Source organism: Tachyglossus aculeatus, chromosome 17 (genome assembly GCF_015852505.1).
Source record: "Tachyglossus aculeatus isolate mTacAcu1 chromosome 17, mTacAcu1.pri, whole genome shotgun sequence".
Classification (NCBI taxonomy): Eukaryota; Metazoa; Chordata; class Mammalia; order Monotremata; family Tachyglossidae; genus Tachyglossus; species Tachyglossus aculeatus.
In genome coordinates, this window is record NC_052082.1 from 5,227,265 (window position 1) to 5,254,637 (window position 27,373).

Genomic DNA, 27,373 nt, shown 5'->3' on the forward strand with positions numbered 1-27,373 from the left:
GCTTCTTTAGTTACGCAGCAGCGGCTGACAGAGAGATGAAGGATCCAGGTGGCCATATTTTATTATACAAGATAACGCCTTTCTGAAATGGGGTTCACAAGCTAACGCTCTCCACCTCTGTGCTTTTGTTGTGGAATTCCACCTCACCATTGTTTTACTTCCTCCACCACAGGCATTTCTGGGTTTTGTTGTCCTATAAATCCAAACGACTTGCTGGACACTGTTATTGGAACTATTGTACCAACGCTGTAACCCTCAGGCATGGTTCCGGGCGGAAAAAACAAATGTCGCCGGTATTCAAGTGCGTGCATGTATGATTATTTTCAGAAACCGGGGGTTAATGGACAAAAATGAGAGCAAAAATAATCACATGCACTTTACAAACCTCAAAGGATAAACAAAGACAAGTGCAATCCATACAGTGGTAAATCAACTTCACCCCAAACGAGACACTGTGGTTCTGACATTATTTTTGTAGTGTGGATGACAAATGAAATTTCCACTGGGTCTCAGTGCTTTGTAATAAGTCTCCTGCTAGGCTTCAATTCAGAAGTGATTTTCACCGCTAAAAGTTTCTTAGCAATTCACCGAAATAGACGCACGTTTTATAGACCCGAGTTTGTCCTGAAAACTTTTATGAAAAGAAAATATTTTTTATTCATTAAAACGTTGTGGTATTCTCCACCTTTTATACTCAGCTATCTGCAGTTCTGTTTCAGCTACAAAATTAGTATTTACGGTAGGTGCTGGATAAGGACTGGTGCTTTGGCTGCGTTTGAAATAATTTGGTCTCAAAATAAAGTTATAAATGTTTAAAAATAGCAAACACAGGACATTCATTTCCTTAATAGAGAAGCAGCGTGGCTCAGTGGAAAGAGCCCAGGCTTTGGAGTCAGAGGTCATGGGTTCGAATCCTGCCTCCGCCACTTGTCAGCTTGTGTGACTCTGGGCAAGTCACTTCACTTCTCTGGGCCTCAGTTCCCTCATCTGGAAAATGGGGATTAAGTCTGTGAGCCCCACGTGGGACCACTTGGTTACCTTGTATCTACCCCAGCGCTTAGAACAGTGCTTTGCACATAGTAAGCGCTTCACAAATGCCGTCATTATTATTATTATTATTATTAATGACGCACCAGAGTGCCATATTCTGAATGTTTATTGGTATGAATTATTTAACAATCGCGTTTGCCGGGTGTTTTACGTTGCCACTCAGACAGGCCACGTGGATACCAATAGAAGAGCAATTTCATTCAGGATGGACTGATGCATGTTCCTTCCTTCCTTCATTCATTTAATCAGAATTTTTGAGCGCTTACTCTGTGCGGAGCACTGTGCTAGGCACTTGGGAGAGTACAATATAATAATTGATTATTTCTTGTATCAGTTGAGGGATATATTATGGTTACAGATGGCTGAGACCTTAGCCAATGTGTCTGTTGATTGTTATGTCATACTCAAGCGCTTAGCACAGTGCCCTGCACAGCGTAAGTGCTCAATAAATATGATTGAATGAATGAATGAATAAGAAGTACTGAGAACGGACATAAACAAGTAAGTTAAATGAATAGAGGCTGCTGTTAAGAGTCAGCATACTGAAAATTAGTTGGAGAAGTCTGCCCAAAGATAGCGGGATTTGTTTAGTATGTGGAGAGGAGCTAGGCAATTTAACAGAGTTGATAGACACATCCCCTGCCCACAGTGAGCTTCTAGTCTAGAGGTGGAGACAGACAATAATATCAGTAAACTTATCAGGAGCAGACTATGATCATTTATTTTACTTGTGCATATCTATTCTATTTATTTTATTTTGTTAATATGTTTTGTTTTGTTCTGTCTCCCCCTTCTAGACTGTGAGCCCACTGTTGGGTAGGGACCGTCTCTATATGTTGCCAACTTGTACTTCCCAAGCACTTAGTACAGTGCTTTGCACACAGTAAGTGCTCAATAAATATGATTGATTGATTGTACAGTACTGTTTTGTATTCAGATCCCCAACTTATAACTATTTTAATTAGATTGTAAGTCTCCTGAGGGGAAGAGACCATGCCTAATTCCCTCTTGTGTACTCCCTCCCAGTGCTTAGCACAGCGCTCTTTATACAACAAGCACTTACTGAATACTATTTCTGTTACTAATATTAGTGATTCACATTTTCCCTTGTAATATTTCTCTTTTGCTAAACCACTTGGCAAAATAAACTTTTGATCATATGTTTTTTGCATACTGTACCTTGGAATATTTTTTTTTAGCTCTTTTCATTACCATTCATTATCATTATCATTTCATATCATTTCATTATCATTCATGAGAGGCTGCGTGGCTCATTGGAAAGAGCCCGGGCTTTGGAGTTAGAATTCATGGGTTCAAATTCCGGCTCCACCAATTGTCAGCTGTGTGACTTTGTGCAAGTCACTTAACTTCTCTGTGCCTCAGTTACCTCATCTGTAAAATGGAGATTAAGACTGTGAGCCCCCCGTGGGACAACCTGATCACCTTGTAACCTCCCCAGCACTTAGAACAGTGCTTTGCACATAGTAAGTGCTAAATAAATGTCATTAGTAGTAGTAGTAGTAGTAGTAGTAGTAGTAGTAGTAGTAGTAGCATTCTTATTACCAACTTTCCAGCAGCAGGACATTGCTTCCTTAATGATGTTCTCTGCTCCTACACAAGGCTTCTCCTGACTTCTGTGCTAAGTCTGGGAGCAGCATATATTCCTTCAAAGTGTGCTATACAGATATTGGAATCAAAAGTAAAATGAGGACAGTTAATCACTAAAATGCCTAATGCGAAATTTATCTCTCCAGAACTAGGGATTTCAGAAGTGAATGACCATCCTAAACCAGGAAAGAGAAGAAGAAGTCAAGAGACCCAGATTTTATCCCCCTTTAGCCTGTTCTGAGACCTTGGAAGAGTCGCTTAATCACTCTGGGATTCAGTTTTCTCATCTGTAAATTGGGGATAAGAGACCTCCTCTCTCCCTGTCTTTTAGACTGTGAGTCTCAGTTAGGATGAGAACTATCACAAATCTTTGCTCAATCAATCAATCATATTTATTGAGTGCTTATGGTGTGCAGAACACTGTACTAAGAGCTTGGGAGAGTACAATATAACAATAAATAGACATATTTCCTGCCCACAATGAGTTCACAGTCTTGTATTAATCAATCAATCAATCATTCAATAGAATTTTTAAGTGCTTACTATGTGAATTTCACTGTACTCAGCACTTGCATGTATCCCAACATTTATTAAGTGGCTTGACTCTTAAGTAAGTGTTTAATAAATGCGATAACAGTTGTCACAGTGAAATGACTCTATACAACAGTGCACTGTTTCTCTTTCCATGGAGCAGTACAAATAATCTCACTCAGGACGGTACCTGGGTTCAAAGACCGTAGGCTCAGAAGACCAAGGTTTAGAACATGTATTTCATTTCTCAAGAAGAAACCCATTTTGAATGTCCATTCAGAAAGCTCCCCAGCCTAATAGGAATGAACATAAGCCATTTCAACGGGACACTAATTCAAGACGTTGGAAATTTCTGGCCAGAAACTAAGCAGTCCTTTACCAAGGGTGAACTGAAACCCATAAAATCATCAACCCAATGCCTCCAATCAATCCACCCAGCATTACAGTATCCTGAAGTATAGGACTGTGAATTTGTGTTACCCGAGCAAAGTAAGGGGGGAATGGAAATGATAATTCAGCATTCACACACCCAAACACACAAATAATGATAATAATAATAATAATGATGATGGCATTTGTTAAGCGCTTATTATGTGCAGAGCACTGTTCTAAGCCCTCGGGGGGATACAAGGTGATCAAATTGTCCTATGTGGGGCTCACAGCCTTAATCCCCATTTTACAGATGAGGGAACTGAGGCACAGAGAAGTTAAGTGACCTGCCCAAAGTCACACAGCAGACATGTGGCAGAGCGGGATTCGAACCCATGACCTCTGACTACAAAGCCTGTGTTCTTTCTACTGAGCCATGCTGCTTCTCAAACACACACACCCTAAATAATCACATATACATATATTTTTCTCAAATACCAATTGGGTAACAGCATTCTTCTCACCATCAGTGGCTATCATTGCCTCACTAGTAAATACTTATTTCCCTACTGGGATCTGTGATTTGTATTAATGCTCTTGCATTCTTATCTGCATTAGAAATATTAATCTTCTTAAGCTTCTTTACCTCCTCTGTTGGACTGTAGTCTCCTCCAAGTCAGAGACCTGTATGCTAGACTTTAATTGTATCTCCTCTTGCTTTCTTACACAGTGTTTTGTGCCTAATCAATGTCAGTAAGTAATAATAATAATAATAATAATAATAATGGCATTCGTTAAGTGCTTACTATGTGCAAAGCACTGTTCTAAGCACTGGGGGGATACAATGTGATCAAGTTGCCCCACGTGGGGTTCACAGTCTTAATCCCCATTTTTTACAGACGTGGTAACTGAGGCTCAGAGAATCAATCAATCAATCAATCAATCGTATTTATTGAGCGCTTACTATGTGCAGAGCACTGTACTAAGCGCTTGGGAAGTACAAATTGGCATCACATAGAGACAGTCCCTACCCAACAGTGGGCTCACAGTCTAAAAGGGGGAGACAGAGAACAGAACCAAACATAACAACAAAATAAAATAAGTAGGATAGAAATGTACAAGTAAAATAAATAAATAAATAAATAAATAGAGTAATAAATATGTACAACCATATATACATATATACAGGTGCTGTGGGGAAGGGAAGGAGGTAAGACGGGGGGATGGAGAGGGGGACGAGGGGGCGAGGAAAGAAGGGGCTCAGTCTGGGAAGGCCTCCTGGAGGAGGTGAGCTCTCAGCAGGGCCTTGAAGGGAGGAAGAGAGCTAGCTTGGCGGATGGGCAGAGGGAGGGCATTCCAGGCCCGGGGGATGACGTGGGCCGGGGGTCGATGGCGGGACAGGCGAGAGCGAGGTACAGTGAGGAGATTAGTGGTGGAGGAGCGGAGGGTGCGGGCTGGGCAGTAGAAGGAGAGAAGGGAGGTGAGGTAGGAGGGGGCGAGGTGATGGACAGCCTTGAAGCCCAGGGTGAGGAGTTTCTGCTTGATGCGCAGATTGATCGGTAGCCATTGGAGGTTTTTGAGGAGGGGAGTAATATGTCCAGAGCGTTTCTGGACAAAGATAATCCGGGCAGCAGCATGAAGTATGGATTGAAGTGGAGAGAGACACGAGGATGGGAGATCAGAGAGAAGGCTAGTGCAGTAGTCCAGACGGGATAGGATGAGAGCTTGAATTAGCAGGGTAGCGGTTTGGATGGAGAGGAAAGGGCGGATCTTGGCAATGTTGCGGAGCTGAGACCGGCAGGTTTTGGTGACGGCTTGGATGTGAGGGGTGAATGAGAGAGTGGAGTCGAGGATGACACCAAGGTTGCAGGCTTGTGAGACGGGAAGGATAGTAGTGCCGTCAACAGAGATGGGAAAGTCAGGGAGAGGACAAGGTTTGGGAGGGAAGACAAGGAGCTCAGTCTTCGACATGTTGAGCTTTAGGTGGCGGGCGGACATCCAGATGGAGATGTCCTGAAGGCAGGAGGAGATGCGAGCCTGGAGGGAGGGGGAGAGAGCAGGGGCAGAGATGTAGATCTGGGTGTCATCAGCGTAGAGGTGATAGTTGAAGCCGTGGGAGCGAATGAGGTCACCAAGGGAGTGAGTGTATATTGAGAACAGAAGGGGACCAAGCACTGAACCTTGGGGAACCCCCGCAGTAAGAGGATGGGAGGGGGAGGAGGAGCCTGCAAAAGAGACTGAGAAAGAACGACCGGAGAGATAAGAGGAGAACCAGGAGAGGACGGAGTCTGTGAAGCCAAGGTCAGATAACGTGTTGAAGAGAAGGGGGTGGTCCACAGTGTCAAAGGCAGCTGAGGGGTCGAGGAGGATTAGGACAGAGTATGAGCCGTTGGATTTGGCAAGCAGGAGGTCATTGGTGACCTTTGAGAGCGCAGTTTCCGTGGAATGAAGGGGACGGAAGCCAGACTGGAGGGGGTCGAGGAGAGAGTTGTTGTTGAGGAATTCTAGGCAGCGCGTGTAGACAACTCGTTCAAGGAGTTTGGAAAGGAATGGTAGGAGGGATATGGGACGATAACTAGAAGGTGAGGTGGGGTCAAGAGAGGGTTTTTTTAGAATGGGAGAGACATGGGCATGTTTGAAGGCAGAGGGGAAGGAACCAGTGGAGAGTGAGCGGTTGAAGATGGAAGTTAAGGAGGGGAGAAGGGATGGAGCGAGAGATTTCATGAGAGAAGTTAAGTGACTTGCCCAAGGTCACACAGCAGACATATGGCGGAGACAGGATTCAAACCCATGACCTCTGATTCCAAAGCCCGTGCTTTTTCCACTGAACCCTGCTGCTTCTCAATAATAATAATGTTGGTATTTGTTATGTGTTTACTATGTGCCAAGCACTGGGGAATACAAGGTAGTAAAGGTTGTCCCACGTAGGGCTCACAGTCTTCATCCCCATTTTACAGATGAGGGAACTGAAGCCCAGAGAAGTGAATTAACGTGCCCAAAGTCACACAGCTGACAAGTGGTGGAGCCAGGATTAGAACCCATGACCTCTATCTCCCAAGCCTGGATTCTTTCCACTGAGCCAGGCAGTATTCATTCAATTCATTCTATCGTGTTTATTGAGCACTAACTGTGCAGAGCACTGTGCTATCACTATTACTACTAATAGTAGCAGTATTATTAGTAGTGATGTTGGGCAAGTCACTTAACTTCTTAGTGTCTCAGTGACCTCTTCTGTAAAATGGGGATTAAAAATGTGAGCCCCATGTGGGACAACCTGATTACCCTGTATCTGCTCCAGCACTTAGAACAGTGCTTGGCACATATTATACGCTTAACAAATACCATCATTATTATTAGTAGTAGTAGTGGCAGCAGCACTTTTGAGTGTCCACTTAATAAGCAACCCTGTCCTAGGAGTTTGGGAACTGCAGAATAACAATCAATCAATCGTATTTATTGAGCACTTACTGTGTACAGAGCACTGTACTAAGCGCTTGGGAAGTACAAGTTGGCAACAAATAGAGACAGTCCCTACCCAACAGTGGGCTCATAGTCTAAAAGGGGGAGACAGAGAACAAAACCAAACATACTAACAAAATAAAATAAATAGAATAGATATGTACAAGTAAAATAAATAAATAAATAGAGTAATAAATATGTACAAACATATATACATATATACAGGAGATATATCTATATCTATATCTATATATATCTATATATATCTATATATATAGATATATATATATATATATATATATATATATATATATATATATATAACAAAGTGACCATTCCCTACCCACAACGAGCTTACCTTCTAAAGGGAAAGACAAACAAAAACATTTTCAGCACTGACCAAATACACTGAGCAAGCATGTATAAAATAATCTTAAGGAGGATGTAAATGCATTCACTCAGAAGTTCTGGAATGGCTGAAGAGATGATATGGTTCGGGGGGCAGAGGAATTAATCAGGGAAAACCCTTTTGGAGGAGGTGAGGTTTTTAAGGTGCATTTGATAGTGTGGAGAGCAATGGTCTGTCTGATCTGGGGAGAGAGGAAATTCCAAGCCAGGGGAAAATTGTTAAGCCAGGGTATGGGAGTGGGAAAGTAAAAAGGTGAGGATGATGAAAAACTGGTTTGGAAGAAAAAGACTTAGAAACTAGGCTGGAGAAGGCAGATGGGAGTATAGATGAGTGGAGGGCACTAAATATATTGTGGGTAAAAATAGAAAACAACAAGTTTCTCTGAAGCTCCTTCAATGCTCTCCTACCCGCTCCCATGTACAACAGAAGCATATTTTAAGACTCATTAAAAAAGAGCAGGCAAGCAGCGGTGGCAATTTTCCCTGAAAGAAGTCCCTTGATCTTTTCAGAGGGAAAGTCTGTTAATTGTATGTAGGAGTTCAGATTGACCATGCAACCGCTGTACTTTGTCACATCTCCATATTCATTCATTCATTCATTCAATCGCATTTATTGAGCGCTTACTGTGTGCAGAGCACTGGACTAAGCTTGGGAAGTACAAGTTGGCAACACCTAGAGACGGTCCCTACCCAACAGAGGGCTCACAGTCTAGAAGGGGGAGACAGACAACAAAACATATTAAATAAATAGAATAAATATGTACAACTGCTTAGTACAGTGCTCTGCACATAGGAAGTGCTCAAGAAATATGATTGAATGAAAGTAAAATAAATAGAGTAATAAATACATACAAACATATATACATATATACAGGTGCTGGGGGGGAAGGAGGTAAGGCGGGGGGATGGGGAGGGGGAGGAGGGGGAGAGGAAAAAGGGGGCTCAGTGTGGGAAGGCCTCTTGGAGGAGGTGAGCTCTCAGTAGGGCTTTGAAGGGAGGAAGAGAGCTAGCTTGGCGGATGTGCAGAGGGAGGGCATTCCAGGCCAGGGGGATGACATGGGCTGGGGGTCGACAGCGGGACAGGCGAGAACGAGGCCCGGTGAGGAGATTAGGGGCAGAGGAGCGGAGGGTGTGGGCTGGGTTGGAGAAGGAGAGAAGGGAGGTGAGGTAGGAGGGGGTGAGGTGATGGACAGCCTTGAAGCCCAGGGTGAGGAGGTTTTGCCTGATGATTCTTCAGTGTCTACCGGAGGATGCAAAGCAGTATAGCCTAGTTGCAAGAGTGAGGACCCGGGTTCTAGCCCAGGATCCGTCACTTGCCTGCCGTATGATCTTACTCAAGACATTTCATTCCTCTATGCCTTACTTTCCTCCTCTGTAAACTGGAGATTCAGTGCCTGTTCTTCCTCCTCCTTAGACCGTGAGCTTTGTGTGGGAGAAGGACTGTTCTCTATCTTATTATTTGTATCTACCACAGGGTGCAGTACTGTGGAGTAAGCAGAAGGGAGCACAGCCTACAGGAGGGACGCTTTTCACATGGTCAGCTTCTTCTTGGGCAGATATTTTGACAGGGAATAATAATAGTAACAATGAATAATTATGGTATCTGTTTAGTGCTTACGATGTGCCCGGCACTGCACTAAGCGCTGGGGTGGATACAAGCAAGTCGGGTTGGATGCAGTCCCTGTCCCACATAGGGCTCACAATCTCAATCCCCATTTTACAGATGAGGTAACTGAGGTCCAGAGAAGTGAAATGACTTGCCCAGGGTCACACAGCACACAAGTGGCAGAGCCGGGATTAGAACCTATGACCTTCCGACTCCTAGGTCCGTGTTCTATTCACTACACCATGCTGCTTCTTTGTTTAACCATCTCTAGCCCAGAGTTTGGCACAGTGCTTTGGCCCAGAGGGATTTCTGCACATTAGTGCTATAGTGATAAAGGGCAAGTTTCATCAGTTGCTTGTTTATCCATTAAGATTCGTAGCTCTAAATGAAGACAGCGCACTTCCCCCCATCTCCAAAAATGCCATTATTATTATTATCTCCACTTCTGCCCTGGCCTCCAAAGAGTCCCAGGAGATTCACCTACTCAGTGATATCACCAGTAAATTCCCACCCGGATCTCTTCCAATTTCAGCTCGCTGAGCGGTAGAAAGGGATGGGAGCCAGTTTCCAAGCTCCCTAACGCCTGGCTTCTCTCTCTGCACGGTATGAGCTGTGAATAGGGAAGCAGCCAGGAGCCTAATGAGGCTTCCAACTGCATACACCCAAATGCAGAGGATCAGTCCCTTTAGGTAGACAGAGTTTACTTCACTGGGGGCAATCAACCTTGCTCTGCTATGGGGGCCACGGCTCCTTGATTCCCTCTTCCTTGATGTCTCACTAACACCCCAAAGTCCATGCCATCTGCTCTCTTATCGCTCTAGCAAAAAATCAAACCTCACGCTTCTCTCATCCACTTTTAGAGTTGGATTTCTGCTGGGGAAGACACGTGTCAATTTGATGATGCTATTTTTGCTGAGGATGAAATAACGCAAATTTGTCAGGGCTTTGGCATTCCAAAGATGCATAGAATTGAGTCTGTCAAATGTAGCTTCTTTAAAAGGAAAACAAAAATGAGGTGGTTTTTTTTCTCATTTCTAAGTGGAATAGGTTATTAGTAGCTTCCCCGGGACTAGCTGTATATCTTATTTCTACCACTTATAGACACTTAGTTAAGTCTCCACAGTCAAAATCACACACATAACTCAAGCTCCCAAGTGAGGAAAAAGAGAGAGAAGTTGTACAGATTAGCTGTTCACACTTATCAAAATCAAATCATTCTAACTTTCCACTTTCCCTGGGTCTCTGTGAACCAGCCCATTATCTGATGTGAAACACTTCATATGAAATCACTACACTTTTGTATTTCTGGATGTGAATATAATTTTAAAAATATCAAAATATATTTAAGGAAACATGAAATCATTCCCCTAAGGTCTCCTTGGTCTTTGTGTGCTCTTTTTCCTTCAAGATTTATTCATTCAATCATATTTATTGAGCACTTACTGTGTGCAGAGCACTATACTAAACACTTGGGAAAGTATAATATAATAATAAATAGACATTTTCACTTCCCACAACAAGCTTACAGTCTAGAGGACGAGCTTATCAGAGTTGGTAGGAATGGAAGATGATAATGAAGATGAAAATCGTGTCTCCTATTGACTATGACAGTAGAAGACTATAAGCTCATAGTGGGCAGGGAACATGTCTACTAACTCTGTTACATTGTATTTTCCTGAGTGCTTCTTACAGTGCTCTGGTACACAGTAAGCACTTAGTAAATAATAATAATGATAATAATAATAATGGTATTTATTAAGTGCTCACTACTTGCAAAGCACTGTTCAAAGTGCTAGGGAGGTTACAAGATGATGAGGTTGTCCCACAGGGGGTTCACAGTCTTAATCCCTATTTTACAGATGAGGTAACTGAGGCACAGAGAAGTTGTGACAGCTGACAATTGGCAGAGCCGGAATTTAAACCCATAACCTCTGACTCCAAAGCCCATGCTCTTTCCACTGAGCCACGTTGCTTCTCATATGCCTCTCATATGCATATGCTTCTCATATTCTCATAGTAAATATGATTGATTGATTGATTGTTAGATAACTTTGGTCCTAAGACTTAGGACTTGTGCAAAGGAACTGATTTTAGTGCAAGTGATTTGCACAGATCCATTCACATGCTCTGAGAGTCTTGTTCTAACTGAGCTGTGGGGTGCAGAGAGGCAGGAGACATGCAGGGGTGTTGTACATGACAAATTTCCAGGAAATGATTTTTTTTTTTAATTTTCTGGACCAAGTGACCAGAGCATTGAGGTGATGCTGTGTCACATACCATAGACCAACTGGAGGTGCCCTCGGTAACCACTTCCAGCTTTGCCACGCATGGAAGTCAGCAGGAATCTACTCAGCCTGTCCACCCCAGGGAAGGTCTTCGGCAGTCCTTTAGTCAGGAGCCTTCACCACTGATGACAAAGCCCCAACCAGCAGTCACTAGCCCTCTGCCCTAACTTGGGCTTGAAACCAGAATCTCTGACACTTAGAATCAGTCTGTTTCCAGTGGTCCAAAGACAGCATTCACCCCTCAAATCAAACCAGAGAACTAGTGAGGAAGAGTTAGTTGGAAGATGCATATGGTGAGGATTCAATCTGTTTTCCAGCCGGTTTCCTGAGACTCACCCTGAGAAACAGCTCATCCTAAAACTAATAATGTCCTTTGCTCCTGGAACTGCAATCCTGCCTGGAGGAGAGAATGTGGAAAACAAGACTGTGTCTGTTACTTGTGCTTCCCTGAGCTGGAAGGGGAAGAATTGTACTCAACATCTCTTCAACTATACACCATCTTGGAAAAAAAAATCAGATAATTTTGGCCTCAGAGTGAGGCTTGGCTCAGGGGATAGAGCACGAGCCTGGGAGTTAGGAGGATTCGGGTTCTGGTCCCGGCTCTGCCACGTCTACTGTGTGACTTTGGGAAAGTCATTTAACTTCTCTGTGCCTCAGTTACCTCTTTTACAGATGAGTGTGAGACCCATGTGGACTGTGTCCAACCTGATAAACTCGTATCCACCCTAGCATCTACCTGTTTTGTTTTGTTGTCTGTCTCCCCCTTCTAGACTGTGAGCCCGTTGTTGGGTAGGGACCGTCTCTATATGTTACCGACTTGTACTTCCCAAGTGCTTAGTACAGTGCTCTGCACACAGTAAGCGCTCAATATGATTGAATGAATGAATGAACAATGTTTGGCACATAGTAATTGCTTAACAAGTGCCATTATTATTATTAGAAAGAACTCAGGTTTTCAGAAGCCCCTCAAATCAATGTTGCTGTTATCATTATTACTAAAAATAATATTTGCTATGTTCCAAACTCTGGGGTATAGTTAGTTCCTGTCCATATGGGATTTACAATCTAAGAGGTAGAGAGCAGCAAGTATTATTATCCCCATTATATCAATGAAGGAACTGAAGCACAGAGATGCTGTCACTTGTCAAAAGTCACACAACAAACCAATAACAGAGCTAGTACTAAGAACTACCCCACATTCTTTCCCTAGTCCATTCTTTATTTATAGAAGGTAAGCTCATTGTAAGCAGGAGATATGTCTGTTTTTTGGTGTATTGTACTTTCCAGAAAGCTGAGTACAGTGCTCTGCACTGTGTCAATAAATATGATTGAATGAGTGAATGAATGATGGAGTACTTACAAAGTACCATTAGTGGTTAAAACTAACATTTTCTGGCTAATTCTGTTCAAATAATCAGACCTACTAATGCCGACTCATGGGAAGGGTAGCATCTGCTTGACAGAGGGAATTAAAACGGTATTAGTTTTACCTCAATTCATCACTGAGTCCCTGATGCCTTCCTATAAATTGTGCCACTGGACAAAACCAATCCCTCTCTGCTTTCTGAATCTCACACAACCCAAATAAAGCTAGAAAACCAAACTTCAGTGACTTGGTATCAAACCAATACCACCACAAGTAGCTTGGACATTTCCAAAGACAGATGACACTCATTTGAATAACAATTCCTGATTCAAAAGGAACTTTTGCCTGAATCAGAAAGCACCTGGATAACTTGGGAAAACAGATGAGTGTTGTCAGATAGATTCATATTGAATCAGCCAAGAAATACTGGCTGTTAGAGAAATTTAGTGTATATAGTAGGACAAGTAATGCAGTCTCTGACATTATTTCTCACGTCTAAATGGGGCTATCCTGTTTGGAGGTTGGTTTTGATACTGAGATTGGTTTTGTCCCTGCACATTTGTGTTAGAAATAACTTTCATGAATATGTAGACACTGCCAGGGAGAAAATGCCAGCAACTAAAGAGGTAGAAGAAAACTCCAAAAAAATATGCATTACCTAACTAAAAAGGATGCTAATGGTGAGAGAGAAAAAAAAAAAGTTTTACATTTTTTAACCTACTAAGTTGTTGGGATAAAAATGTCTCTTTATAGGGTACCAAGATAAATTGGCTTTTTCTGTGGCAGAAAAAAGGTTGATATATAATTATTTGACAGCAAGAATCATAAGTGAATTTTCATAGGGGGACACAGTATTTTCATGACCAAAGAACCAAACTGAAAACCAAGTTCAGGAAGTTATTTAGAATTTCAACCCATCTGAATTCAGCCTGAATCTGCACACGTACAAAACTGGCTGCTTGATTGAGTTGTTTCATTAACTATATGAAATGAGACAAGCAAAACACTAGGGAAACCAGCAAGATTTAGAAGCTAAGAGTGAATTCAAAGAGATGATTTGAAGGTTATGTGGTAAAACGCTCGGTTTCTTCAACTAATTAGGGCCTGCCGGGACTATTGGATAATGTGTAGTTTCTAGGTCATATTAAGTTTAGTGGCTTCTTCTTTAACCATTTAAAAAAAAAAAAAGAGGAAGTTTGGCCCAACTATTGCACAGTGCAATTATTTTGCAGTGCAATTTTCCTCAGTTATCTATCTTCATTTATTATTGCCATTTTCCTTGCAACAAGTAAGGCAGTATTATAGACAATAAATATAACCTGGACAATTAAAATTCCGTGCACTCCTATACTTATTCTCTAAAGGTTCCCTTAAAATAAACTTTTTATTATTAATATTTTATACACGGCATAACTTCAGCTGTCACAAATCCATGGTCATAAAGGCCCTTAATTAAACAGGGACCATCTTCGGGAGAAACTCAATGTAGAATTTCATTACCCAGGAATTTTGCATTCTGAGTTAGAAGTCAATTAGTTTGTTGCTTTTTCTTTTTTTCCAGAAGCCTAATCTCTGGACTTTGGTCGTGTTTTCGGGAGGTTGAGTTCATTTGACTGACAAGAACCTAAAATATCTTCTCCCCCCTATCAGTTCAGGTTTTTTTCCAAATTTAAGATTTCTTTCCTCAATTGTTGAGTGGCTAGTTGGGAACTCTGACTTTTTTTCTAAGTCTATGGGATGAATCTTTCATTCGATCATATTTATTCATCATCATCATCATCAATCGTATTTATTGAGTGCTTACTATGTGCAGAGCACAGTACTAAGCGCTTGGGAAGTACGAATTGGCAACATATAGAGACAGTCCCTACCCAACAGTGGGCTCACAGTCTAAAAGGGGAAGACAGAGAACAAAACCAAACATACTAACAAAATAAAATAAATAGAATAGATATGTACAAGTAAAATAAATAAATGAATAGAGTAATAAATATATACAAACATATATACATATATACAGGTGCTGTGGAGAAGGGAAAGAGGTAAGAGGGGGGGATGGAGGGGGGCAATTTATTGAGCGCTTCCTGTGTGCAGAGCGCTGCACTAAGCTCTAGAGAGAGTATAACAGTGAACAAGCCCAGAAACTGGAATGGTCAATTGAATTAAAAAAATTCCTCCTTATGCCTCGATACTCTCCTTAATACTGCATTTCTGGGCTCCACAGAGCAGCCTACTCAACAGTTCACTGGAAAACCGGCACTTTGCTGCCAGAAGGATCCTAACCTGCAACTATGGGAGAAAACTAGTTCACTCTCAATCACTGGTTTCACAACAGTAGCCTGAGATTGCTCCCCCAAAACCTCTCACGAAAATAGTCCTTTTGGATCTGTTACCCATTAATACTAATAATAATGATGGTATTTGTTAAGCGCTTACTATGTGCCAAGCACGGTTCTAAGCACTGGGGTAGATACAAGGTAATCAGGTTGTCCCACGTGGGGCTCACAGTCTTCATCTCCATTTTACAGATGAGATAACTGAGGCACAGAGATACAAGATAATCAGGTTGTCCCACGTGGGGCTCACAGTCTTCATCTCCATTTTGCAGATGAGATAACTGAGGCACAGAGATACAAGATAATCAGGTTGTCCCATGTGGCTTACAGTATTCATCCCCATTTTACAGATGAGGTAACTGAGGCACAGAGAAGTGAAGTGACTTGTCCAAGGTCACACAGCGGACAAGTGGCAGAGCGAAATTAGAACCCACTTCCTCTGACTCTTATACCCATGCTCTTTCCCCTAAGACAAGCTGCTTCTCATGGGTAATCCCACTAGAGGGTAAGCCCTTGAAGGCAAGGGAATTGGCTGCAAAATCCCAAATACACTACATTGCCTTCAGTAAGTGCTCAAATATACATACTATTACTACTACTATTATTATTACTGCTTTTTTATGGTATTTGTTAAGCACTTACAATATGCCCGGCAATGCAGTGAGTCCTGGGCAGAATATAGGCTAATTAAGTTGGAGACAGTCCATTTCCCACATGGGGCTCACAGTCTTAATCCTTACTTTAGAGATGAGGAAACAGAAGCACAGAAAAAGTTAGGTGACTTGCCGAGTGTCCCACCGCAAACGATTATCAGCTGTGGGACTTTGGGCAAGTCACTTAACTTCTCTGTGCCTCAGTTCCCTCATCTGTAAAAAAATGGGGATTAAGAGTGTGAGCCCCAAGTGGGACAACCTGATCACCTTGTATCCCCCCGGCACTTAGAACAGTGCTTTGCACATAGTAAGCGCTTAACAAATACCATCATTATTATTATTATTATTATTATTATTATTAGGCAGTAGCGTCAGGATTAGAGCTCAGGTCCTTCTGGTTCCCAGGCCCATGCTCTAACCACTTTGCTATGATGCTTCTCATTTGCCCTGAGACAGAATGTCCAAATTATCCATAAGATCAACTCCAGCTTGATGGGTTTCAACTAAAGGCACAGATATTTCTTGGGGTACATCTGGATGCCACAGGGATTATGGATGATGACAGGAGGATCAGCCCCCAACGTAGTCAGAGTACAGAGACACGCTCTGTCTGTAGCCTTTAAGAACTTCATATTTACCTCACCCCAACTCCCACAACGTTAACATACATAAGCATATTTTACTCATTTATTCATATTTATGTCTGCCTCCCAAGCGCACCAAAGCCCGGGCTCTTTCCACTGAGCCACGCTGTTTAACTGTGACAGAGACTGTGTCTAACACGATTTGCTTGTATCCACCCCAGAGCTTAGAACAGTTCCCCATCCCCCTGCCTTACCTCCGTCCCCTCCCCACAGCACCTGTATATATGTATATATGTTTGTACGGATTTATTACTCTATTTATTTCTTTATTTTACTTGTACATATTTATTCTGTTTATTTTATTTTGTTAATATGTTTTGTTTTGTTGTCTGTCTCCCCCTTCTAGACTGTGACCTCAAAAATCTCCAGTGGCTACCAATCAATCTGCGCATCAGGCAGAAACTCCTCACCCTGGGCTTCAAGGCTGTCCATCCCCTCGCCCCCTCCTACCTCACCTCCCTTCTCTCCTTCTCCAGCCCAGCCCGCACCCTCCGCTCCTCTGCCACTAATCTCCTCACCAGGCCTCGTTCTCGCCTGTCCCACCGTCGACCCCCGGCCCACGTCATCCCCCGGGCCTGGAATGCCCTCCCTCTGCCCATCCTCCAAGCTACCTCTCTTCCTCCCTTCAAGGCCTTACTGAGAGCTCCCCTTCTCCAGGAGGCCTTCCCAGACTGAGCCCCTTTCTTCCTCTCCCCCTTGTCCCCCTCTCCATCCCCCCCATCTTACCTCCTTCCTTTCCCCACAGCACCTGTATATATGTATATATGTTTGTACATATTTATTACTCTATTTATTTATTTATTTATTTATTTTACTTGTACATATCTATTCTATTTATTCTATTTTGTTAGTATGTTTGGTTTTGTTCGCTGTCTTCCCCTTCTAGACTGTGAGCCCACTGTTGGGTAGGGACTGTCTCTCTGTGTTGCCAACTTGTACTTCCCAAGTACTTAGAACAGTGCTTTGCACACTGGAAGTGCTCAATAAATATGACTGATTGATTGGGAGGGGGTTTTCTTGAGTTATAAGGTTGGACCACTGGCAAATTTCTAGAGTAACAAAATCACTCAGCTTTCAATTTCATTTTGCACCAAAGACTCAATCAATCGATCAATTAATCAATGCTATTTATCAAATCATACTGTGTGCAAAACACTGTACTAAGCGCTTGGGAGAGTACGCTACACCAGAGTTGGTAGACACATTCTCCTACCAACTGATCCCGACTGATTCTGATCCCGACTCTACCGCTTCCAATCTCTGTGAAGTTACCTTCTCTGTGTCTTAGCTCCTTCACCTTTAAATGGGTTAAGCCCCCTTTTTCCTCTCCTCCTCCCCATCCCTCCCTCCCTACCTCATTCCCCTCCCCACAGCACCTGCATATATGTTTGTACAGATTTATTACTCTATTTTATTTGTACATATTTTCTATTCTATTTCTTTTGTTAATGATGTGCATCTAGCTTTATTTCTATTTATTCTGATGACTTGACACCTGTCCATATGGTTTGTTTTGTTGTCTGTCTCCCTCTTCTAGACTGTGAGCCCGTTGTTGGGTAGGGACCGCCTCTATATGTTGCCAACTTGTACTTCCCAAGCGCTTAGTACAGTGCTCTGCACACAGTAAGTGCTCAATAAATACGATTGAATGAATGAATGAATGAATGAAAGGTATAAAAATGAAATCAACTTGTCTCTTTCCACTAAACCATTCATTCATTCATTCAATCGTATTTATTGGGTGCTTTCAGTTGCATTTATTGAGTGCTTACAGTCTGCAAAACACTGTCCTAAGCTCTTGGGAGAGTACAATATGACAATAAACAGACACATTTCCTGCGCATACCAACTCACTCCTAATAGATGCAGTGAGAATTCACAACTTGTCAACGTAACAAAGTGGACAGTTGATCACTAATCCATGTATTTCAAAACAGAACTAAATATCGCCCTGAAATATCTAGCTAACAGGCAAACTTGCTTTGTTCCTTTCTTGAATCATCCAATGCAAGATACGATTACGACGATAATGATTGTATTTGGTATTTCAAGACATTAAATTGACCTCTCATTTCCAAACATTTTGAAAATATTGGTGTCTAGCCTCCAGTTCAAGTGATCTACGATTGAAAACTATATTTGAAAAGAATTTATCTTCTGAAATTTGATTTTTTTTGATGCTTCCTTTGAAGGCATTTAGAAGTAAAAGACATGACTTTCTAAAATGCTGAATCTGAATTTGCAAGTTCTGATTTTTTTTTCCCTGAAGCTTCCTTTTAAATCACATTACTTAAAAATTCAGGAGGCATATTTTTCCAAGCTTCTAGTTTATTGAATCACGCAAGGAAAAGGCTTCAATTATAATGGGTATCTTTTAAATAATTCTGTATTTACCTTGTTTTTAGAAATATCTATTATATTTCATTAAATATGAATTTACTTAATAAAACTCATTTTAACTGGATGCTAACAGAACAACAATTTAATGTTACTCCTGACATTAAATACATCTTTTTAACATGTATTAAATGCATTCAGTACTTACAACTGAAAAATGTGTTCAACAGAGCCTCTTAAGGAATACATTAGTATTTATGCTCCCTAATCCATATTTAATGCTCTTTCCGTCATTTATAAATGTGATCCTTCTTAATTTTAGAGGAATGATTTAAACTTCATGCTGATTCTGCTGGTTGAAGAGGAATGAAATCTATCTGTGTATAGACATAGTTATGTAGATGTATAAATATATATTCATTCATTCAACTTTTTAACAGATCAATAACTTCTCTAAATAACTAAAGACAATTATCAGGAAACAGATAGGGTTATATTGAAAGCCCTCCTCGAAGATGTGCTGCACTTGACATACTCAAGGTAAAAGTTAGTAAAATAGATTAAAATCTAAGACACAAGGATGTAATTGATTCAGCGCTTGAAGATCTTCAGTGTTTGATGATGCATTGTACTTCAGGCACTTTCCTCAATCTCTGCGGCCTCTTCTGTTCTCACCCTGCTGGTAGTAGTGATTATTAATAATATGAGTAAAGTAAGAATCCTTTTCAACCTAAAAACTAATTACAGGTCCATACAGTGAATAGGTATGAGTGTTATTTTCCTTTTGTTAATCAACAATTGATCTCTGCCCTAAATTCTGGACGTGAAGGAACCTGTAAAGAGACATGCTCATTGCACAGGAAAATAACATTGGTAAGTATTATTATTATTACTAATATCATATCATTATCCTATTTGTTAAGCACTCACTATGTGTCAAGCTGAGCCCACTGTTGGGTAGGGACTTTCTCTATATGTTGCCAATTTGTAATTCCCAAGTGCTTAGTACAGTGTTCTGCACACAGTAAGCGCTCAATAAATATGATTGATTGATTGATTGATTGATTGATTGTCGGCACTGTGGTAGATGCAAGTTAATCAGATTGGACACAACCTAAGCATCATGGAGCCGTAGGCCTAAGTAGGAAGGAGAATAAGTAACATATCCCCATTTCATTCATTCATTCATTCAATCGTATTTATTGGGCGCTTACTGGGTGCAGAGCACTGTATTAAGCGCTTGGGAAGTACAAGATGGCAACATATAGAGATGGTCCATACCCAACAGTGGGCTCACAGTCTAGAAGGGGGAGACAGGCAGCAAAACAAAACATGTGGACAGGTGTCAAATCATTAGATTAAATAGAAATAAAGCTAGATGCACATCATTAACAAAAGAAATAGAATAGAAAATATGTACCAGTAAAATAAATAGAGTAATAAATCTGTCCAAACATATAGGCAGGTGCTGTGGGGAGGGGAAGGAGGTAGGGCGGGAGGGATGGGGAGGAGGAGAGGAAAAATAGGGCTCACCCCATTTAAAGGTGAGGGAGCTAAGAAGGTAACTTCACAGAGTTTGGAAGCGGTAGAGTCGGGATCAGAATCCAGATCCTCTGACTCTGAAGCCCAAACTCTTTCTACTAGGCAGTGGCTTCTACTAATCCCCTTTCATTCATTCATTTAATCGTATTTATTGAGCGCTTACTGTGTGCAGAGCACTGTACTAAGCGCTTGGGAAGTCCAAGTTGGCAACACATAGAGACGGTCCCTACCCAACAGTGGGCTCACAGTCTAGAAGGGGGAGACAGAGAACAAAACAAAACATATTAACAGAAGAAAATAAATAGAATAAATATATATAAGTAGACTGTGACTCCTTCTAGACTGTGAGCCCGCTGTTGGGTAGGGACTGTCTCTATATGTTGCCGACTTGTACTTTCCAAGTGCTTAGTACAGTGCTCTGCACACAGTAAGCACTTAATAAATATGATTGATTGATTGATAAGTAAAATAAATCAATAGAGTATTTATTTCTAATACTGTTCACCTGTTTCTAATGATTTCCAACAGACATTACCTTCCAGATTATTTTTTTAACTGCTGTAGATATGTCTTTTCGGAGGTTGCCCAGGGATAAACAGACTCATCGGTAGTTCTAGATTCTCATCCTGGATTTGTCCCTGATTTTCTCTAATGATACTGCCAATAATTATGGTTCCTTTGTTAAAAGTCTAGTCTATACCAAGCACTGTGCTAAGGGCTGGGGTAAGATTAACCAATACAACCAATTAGAGAAGGAGCGTGGCTAGAGTGGAAAGAGCACGGGCTTGGGAGTCAGAGGTCATGGGTTCCAATCCCGTCTCCACTGCTTGTCAGCTGTGTGAATTTGGGTAAATCACTTAACTTCTCTGTAGCTCAGTGACCTCATCTGTAAAACGGGGATTAAGACTGTGAGCCTCGCGTGGGACAACCTGATCGCTTTGTACAACAGTGCTTAGAACAGTGCTTTGCACATAGTAAGTGCTTAACAAATGCCAATATTATAATTTTATTATTATTACAAGATGAATAATATAACGGTAATAATAATAATAATAATAATAATGACATTTATTAAGTGATTACTATGTGCAAAGCACTGTTCTAAGCTCTGGGGAGGTTACAAGGTTATCAGGGTGTCCCACTGGGGGCTCACAGTCTTAATCCCCATTTTACAGATGAGGGAACTGAGGCACAAAGAAGTTAAGTGACTTGCCCGAGGTCACACAGCTGACAGTTGGTGACAATCAATCTATCAGATTTAATGGGCACTTACTGTGTGGAGAACATTGCAGTAAGCACATGGGAGAGTACAATACAATGATATATCACAGACACATTCCCTGCCCACAGAGAGCTTACCGTTTAGAGGATAACTGGGGTCGGACAAAGTCCCTGCTCTACACGGGGCTCAGGAGGAGAGAGAACAGGTATTTGATCCTCATTTCATAGATGAAACTGAGGCAGAGAGAAATTAAATGATATTTTCAAGGTCAAACAGCGGACAAGTGGTGGAGCCCAGATTAGAACTGTGTTCTTAAATAATAATAATAATAATGGTATTTGTTAAGTGCTTACTATGCGCGAAGCACTGTTCTAAGTGCTGGGGGGTGGGGGGAGGATACAAGGTGACCAGGTTGTCCCACGTGGGGCTTACAGTCTTAATCCCCATTTTACAGATGAGGAAACTGAGGCCCAGAGAAGTGAAGTGACTTGCCCAGAGTCACACAGCTGACAAGTGGTGGAGCTGGATTTGAACCCACAACCTCTGACTCCCAAGCCCAGGCTCTTTCCACTAAGCCATGCTGCTTCTACCTTCTTTCTACTACACCGTGCTGCTTCTCTCAGATTTAGGTCTATCCAATCAATCAATCAATCAATCAATCATATTTATTGAGCGCTTACTGTGTGCAGAGCACTGTACTAAGCGCTTGGGAAGTACAAGTTGGCAACATATAGAGATGGTCCCTACCCAACAGTGGGCTCACAGTCTAGAAGACTGACCACTCTGAATCTCCACTTTCTTTTGTGTTGTGGCTTGCTTTTATCTAAGATGATAGTATAAGATATCTAGAAGGAACCTAGAAATGCTCATCCAGACTATCCCATGCCTTCCAGAAAAATCGTACTTAAATCAATTATGCACTATGTCTATATGACTTTCAAAAAATCTCAAAATCTCAGATGAAGTTGCAATAGATAACATACAAAAATAGTACATTTTTACCATTTTCTTTAATGCACAGTGTTTACAGTTCATCCTAGGGACTGATAACACAAAAATGACGACTGATAACTCAAAGGCTTCTTCGAAGATAAGAAAGGCAAGAGGAAAAGTGTAAGAAAATGGGAATAAAGGTAGTAAGCAGATTCCTCTAAGTTTCGTGGGTTTTTGAAGCCTGATAAAGGGACTAAGTACCAGAAAAAAGACTGCATTTTAACAGGGTCGATTTCCAATAATCTGCATATACAGACTATGGACTGTGAGCCCGTTGTGGGCAGGGATTGTCTCTATTTGTTGCTGGATTGTATTTCCCAAGTGCTTAGTACAATGCTCTGCACACAATAAGTGCCCAATATATACGACTGAACGAATTGAATGCATATGGACTATTGATGATGATGATGATGGCATTTATTAAGCGCTTACTATGTGCAAAACACTGTTCTAAGCGCTGGGGAGGTTACAAAGTGATCAGGTTGTCCCACAGGGGGCTCTCAGTCTTAATCCCCATTTTACAGATGAGGGAACTGAGGCCCAGAGAAGTGAAATGACTTGCCCAAAGTCACACAGCTGACAATTGGAGGAGCCGGGATTTGAACCCATGACCTCTGACTCCAAAGCCCGGGCTCTTTACACTGAGCCACGACTATTGCGTTGAGTACTGCAATTCATATGAGTCCCAACACCTCTACTCCCCACACCACAAAGTGGGGCAGAATATGGACCTGGGACAGGACCTGGGTTCTAATCCAAGCTTCTCTATTCACCTGCTGTGTGACCTTGGTAGAGTAACTTCACTTATCTGGGCCTGCATTTCATCACCCGTGAAATGAGGATATTTGATCTCCCTCCTATTTGGACTGGGAGTCCGATGTGGGACAGGGACCGTCTCCAACCTGATTATCTTTTATCTAAACCAGTACTTACTACAGTGCTTAGCACATATGGCATCTACTAAGTGCTCCATAAATACAATTATAATAATTGTAACAGTAATCATTCATTCATTCAAACATATTTAATGAGCTCTTACTGTGTGCAGAGCACTGTACTAAGCGCTTGTGAAGTACAAGCTGGCAACATATAGAGACGGTCCCTACCCAACAGTGGACTCACAGTCTAGAAAGCGGTGGGGGAGTCTAGAAGGAGTCTAGAATTGTAATTATTATTTCTGAGAAGTGGTTAGGATGACTTGTGGAAGAAAGAAAAATCTGTTAAGGATCTTTACACATATTTTTCATTTTTAATTGCTTCTCATACCTGCCTTATGGCTTTACCATATTTCAAAACAGAATACCCTCACCTACCAAATAACCGAGTTAAATTGTGTTAAGTCCGCCAAAGAGGAGTCTAATGCTTTATGAAGGGCTGTGTAGGAAAAGAATAGCACTGAGCCCCACGTGGGACAACCTGATCACCTTGTATCCCCCCTCAGCGCTTAGAACAGTGCTTGGCACATAGTAAGCACTTAACAAATGCCATCATTATTATTAATATTATTATTACTCAGAATACTGTAACAATGTTTGATGATTGCCAATCATATTTTTTGAGCACTTACTATGTGCAGAGCACTGTACTACACACTTGGAAGAGTACGATATAACAGTTGGTGAACACATTCCCTGCCCATGAGTAGGTTGTATTTATGAGTATTTTTATGCCATATTAACTTGAAGGATAAGAGCCACAAAACTACCTGCTGTATATCCTGAGGGAAAGGAGGCTGAAAACTAAAGCTGCAGTCACCTTCTAAATAGGATTCACTTCATCATTTGTGTAACCGCTGATTATTTACATAGGCTCAATTGGCAGATATACCACGCACGTAGAAGTTACTACTGGGATTTTAGCTCTGACCTGGAAAGTCGATTTAAAACAAGCCAAAGGACAATTCTCAGGACATATGTTCAGGTAAATGATTCTTAGTTGTCTGGAGAGAAACATCCATTTTGGGAAAAATTAATAATGGTTATTTTGCTTCATAGATATTTGTAGGATTCCCGTAGCACTGTTGGATCATACTTTTTTCCCCTGCAGCCCCTAGCATGTCCATTTCATATGTAGAGACTTTCTAGAGGAAAGCATGATGATTTTAAGGCATGGAATCCCACAACTCTTCCTGCATTGGAGAAGTTCTTTTCAAGTTGTCAAAGACATTCTCAATACCTTCTTATGTGTCTAACCATAGTCCACATACCCATCAGAAGACAAGGAGGTCCTAGAATTCAGTCATATTTCTCGGTTAATTTCACTCTGTGGATCTGGGCCGCAGAAAATAGTCAGCACGGAGGCCCTTACAAACTCTCAGGACCTCTCTTACTATTCTTATTTCCCAACCTCCTAATTTCCAATGCTAACCTGCTCCAATTTCAGAATTCCCATATGCCTTAAATCTCCAAGAGAGAACACTAACATTATGAGAAATTGCAAAGCTATGCTGACCCCCTTATTCCATTTTCTTTTCACACCAGGGAAGGGCATTAGGGGGTATAAATGGCAGCAGAGAGTCCTGGCTCTCAGCTCTTTGAAGATTAATTAGCTAAAAACTAGGTGTCCTCCCTTGGAGGTTCCAGTGAATTCCCCTGGAGGGTGGAATAGTTGTTTTTGTTGAGAAAGCTCTTACTTCACCCCCTTCAACTCTCTTTACCCTACCTAACATTATTAATTGGTTCCAAGGAAATAGGGTATTACACAGAAGAGCCCTAAAAAAAAAATGCAGCCACTCATAGAAAATAATCTGAAGTTATTAATGTGTTCCCAAAATCTATAAAAAATGATCAGAATAATATAAGTACATCTAAAAACAATGAACATAGATTCCTTGTTCAAATAGCAACGTGAATATGTACCAATAATACGAGTTTTAATTAGATTTTTTAAATCTGTACATATATATAAATACTAATTTCCAAAGTGTTATCTTTCACATCCTATTTAGCAAAAAGCTACCTTAGGCTAAGAGAGGAGAGATCTGCCATCTTTGCTAAATGGATCTGTCATTACCTGATACTAATTGGAAGTGGCTTTGATCACTCTAAATAGGTTAAAATATTTTAAAGTGTGAAAAGGAGGGGAAAGGAGGTACTCAAGGCAAGTAAACTTTACAGTGTTATCTATGAGTGAACATTTGCTGAAAGGAACACCATCATTAAAATTCAGTAGTGTTTTCCTTGAGAGAATTCTATAAGTTTTAGGGTCTTTGTTCAGGACCTAGAAATTGTGTGTGGACACAGTGCAGTAATCATAATCACAATAATAATAATATTTAAGTTCTTATTCTGAACTAGTCAATCATACTCAATCATATATATACATATATATATATGTATATATGTTTGTACATATTTATTACTCTATTTATTTTTACTTGTACATATCTATTCTATTTATTTTATTTTGTTAGTATGTTTGGTTTTGTTCTCCGTCTCCCCCTTCTAGACTGTGAGCCCACTGCTGGGTAGGGACTGTCTCTATATGTTGCCAACTTGTACTTCCCAAGCACTTAGTACAGTGCTCTGCACACAGTAAGTGCTCAATAAATACGATTGATTGATACTCATTGAGGACTTACTGTGTAGAAGAGCACTGTACTAAGCACTTGGGAGAGTACATTATAACAACAGACACATTTCTTGCCCACAACGAGCTTACAGTCTAGTGGATGAATTTACAGTCAAACATTGTACTAAGCACCAGAGTGGTGACAAGATAATCAGGTCAGAAATAGTCCCTGTCCCACATGGGTTTCACAGTATCAGGAGAAAGGAAGACGAACATTGAATCCACATTTTACAGATGAGGGAACTGAGGCACAGAGCACATAAATGATTTGCTCAAGATCACCCAGCAGGTAAATCTTTCCACTTGGCCACACTGCTTTTCTTGTGACTAGTAGAGAATATTAAAAAAAATCTGTCTACCAACTCTACTGAATCGCAGTTTTCCCAAATACCTTGTCTAGGGCTTGGTACAAAAAAAAATGCTCAGTAAAATGTCATTGATTGATTTGAAAGACACCCCATTCCACAAAAGCCCTTTTACTGTAGTTTCCTTTGAAGAAGATTTAGAAAATGAAGCACAGATTATCAGAATCCTCAATTCAGCTAGTTGCCTGAAATTTGGACAGGTATTTTTACAGACTATGGGAACTACACTAATCATTGGATCCTCAGTTGCTGCAACAAACACCCTCCCATACGTGATTCTTTTTAAAATGGGGTGAACTATATTGAGTATTTTTATAGTCTATTACCCTGAAATTATATTTCTATTGTTCTCTGAGCATAATAGATGTAATTTTTCATTGAAAAGGCAAAGGAAACTACTACTATTGCTACAGCTAATAATTATAATATTTTGTTAAGCACTTACTATGTGCCAAGCACTGTACTAAGAGCTGGAATAGATACAGGATAATCAAGGTTATCATGGGGCTCACAGTCTAAGTAGGAGGGTGAAGAGGTATTTTAAAGAAGAGGAAACTTAGAACAACGCTCTGAACACAGCAAGCCGTCAATATATACAACTGAATGAATGAAACTGAAGCACAGTTAAGTGTTAAGTTATGTTGCCAACTTGTACTTCCCAAGCGCTTAGTACAGTGCTCTGCACACAGTAAGCGCTCAATAAATATGATTGATTGATTGATTGACTTGCTCAAAGTCACACAGCAGGTAAATTGTGGAGTTTGGTCTTCTGACTTTAGGCCCCTGTTCCTTTCAAAAGGCCACATTGCTTCTTCGTAAAAACACTTAACATTTCATCAGTTAAATTCTATCTCCTTCCCACTTTTGAACACTCAGACATCAAAATTATTTCCTTGACTGCACTTCGAGTTCCCACGGTAACATTTTTTCAGAAATATGAAAACTTGGCAGTCTGGCTTCATAAAGATATAATGGTGCTTAGAAAGACATTAATCTCGCTGGTGCAGATTCACTTGAAAACAAGGAAGA